The sequence below is a fragment of the Sinocyclocheilus rhinocerous genome, unplaced genomic scaffold (assembly GCF_001515625.1).
Source record: "Sinocyclocheilus rhinocerous isolate Xijiao unplaced genomic scaffold, SAMN03320098_v1.1 scaffold54, whole genome shotgun sequence".
NCBI classification, from domain to species: Eukaryota; Metazoa; Chordata; class Actinopteri; order Cypriniformes; family Cyprinidae; genus Sinocyclocheilus; species Sinocyclocheilus rhinocerous.
In genome coordinates, this window is record NW_015647078.1 from 363786 (window position 1) to 365880 (window position 2095).

General features: G+C 40.1%; 1 long non-coding RNA gene across 1 annotated transcript; it reads left to right on the forward strand.

Annotated features, from left to right (window-relative positions):
- Positions 1-439: 439 nt before the first annotated feature.
- LOC107708708 (uncharacterized) lies at positions 440-1632 on the forward strand. Its single transcript, XR_001636394.1, has 3 exons — positions 440-575; positions 1089-1165; positions 1394-1632. It is a non-coding gene; the product is annotated as an uncharacterized LOC107708708 (long non-coding RNA).
- Positions 1633-2095: the final 463 nt, after the last annotated feature.

The window sequence follows — 2095 nt, forward strand, 5'->3', positions numbered from 1 at the left end:
TTGTCCTTTTTCTTTTCTTTCTAGTTTTCAGCAAGGTTGCGGTTTATTGGTATTTCTAGCTCTTTCCTATTGTTCTCCTTTTGTTTTCATAAGTTCTAGTATTTATTTTATTACTTTGGTTTTATTTCTTGGTTATTCTTCTTAGTCATTGCTTCAAAAGTTTTTACTTTTGATCTGTCTCTCCTGTTGTCTTGTCTTTGTGTGTGTCTATCGTGTTGGTTCCTGCCCTGCTTCCTGAGTCCTCCCTGGTCGCTGATTCTTCTGACCTGATGGACATTCTGGTGTAGGGGTGTCATGATATACCGGTATTGACGATAACCGTGATAATCAAATCATGAAATATCAATATCGTGTTAATTTAGGGTGTGATTTATATACAGTTATTGGCGATAACCACAATATTTAAAATGAACAGGACACTTATGATAACACAGCAAATAGCCTACTCCAGCGCCAGTAGCTGGCTGACCTCCCAGGTGGCAGTATTGCACCTTAACGCTGACACATGTCAAACAAGACAACACAGCGTGTGGCCGCGCTACTCCGAGAAAACCATGTTCAATATTATACAGACAGTAAGTTGCCATTATTTTACTAGTCATGGAATGGGAAACATTACATTAACCTGTTAACAGCGGTTTCCGGTGTTCATATATTTAAATAAAGGGGTGATTATTTTAATAAGTACCGCATTCTTTACTCGTCTAATATTTGTATTTGCAATCAAGTCACGGCCAATACATGTGCATAGCACTTCATTTCTTTGTTCAAATCTATTACATGATTAAAACAAATCTAGAAAAACTGAGCGACCACATTGCTACATTAAACTCTGTAAAATGTTAAGTTGGTCGCAGTGCCATGCACTTAATGCTTCATCTGCTGCCGTTCTAGACACACATTAATACTGAATTTATAATGAATGAAGGGCATTAACTGCATGACTTCATTGGCGCCGGCGCAATTATAGGTTAAAGAGATTAAAATATGGGTTCGCAAGTTAACAGGATAAAGTATCAGTTTTGATGTTAATATTTATTCCTCATACTGTTGAACTTGACCGTATTTTCTCTCTTGTTATTTCATAGGGAGCTTCGAAGAAGACGCAGTCAGAGTCTCAGGGAAGCTGTAACCTGAAGAAGTGAAAATGCTTGCACCCTTATCAGTATCCTTATGTTAATTGGTTAAAAAGAAAAACTAAATCAACAAAGTAAAAATTTATTTGGCTTATTCCCAAAGTTTTCTATAGATAGCTTGATTCTATCGATATCGTGAATTATTTTGGCCACAATAACTGTGGTGTGAAAAATCTAATATCGTGATACCCTATTCTGGTGCCTCAAGATTTACTTCCCCCAGTGCCAAGCCTGTGGTTCCTTGAGCTGCTACCTAGTCTCCATAGTCACAGAGTCTGGAGCTACCCCATCCCCGACCAGCCTGTTCTCCTGTCATGTGCCCTGCCCTTTTGTTTGGACTATCTTCCTGCCTCGTCCTTTTGTGTTCCCAATTTTGTTAATAAACTTATCCCTGTTCATTCTGCATCTGGGTCCTCCCTTGCCAAACCGTGACACAGGTGTGCTGTCTGAGATACTTGCATACCCACAGTTAACATGGATGTCAGGCAGATATATATTGCACGTGTGTGTGTATACAGTACATGTTGGAAAATTGGGTCACAGTGGCTACTGGTAATGTCAACTCGGCAGACATGATATGCTTCAATGTCTTCTTGCATTAAAAATATGAATAATACAGTTTTCTCTTTTATGAAATTGCGTTTGTGTGTGCATTCATTTTGCTTGTGTATCTATACTTTGCCCTTGATTTCCTAGACCTTGGTGGACAAAAGTAATAGGTGTGTATGTGTGTGCGTTAGTTTTGTATTGCGTGAGAATGTGTGTGTGCAAACTGGCCACCGTTCTCGGCTCTAAGTGACAGCACCCTCCCTTGTTGGTGCATCTCTGTCTCAAAGACTAATGGCATGAGGAGAATCAATTACCACCCCACGCTGGAGTGAGGGGAGGCGGGGGGCTGTGGCGGGTGTAACATACTACACACTTTCCTCGCTGCCTGCACTTTGGAATTTCCATCTAAA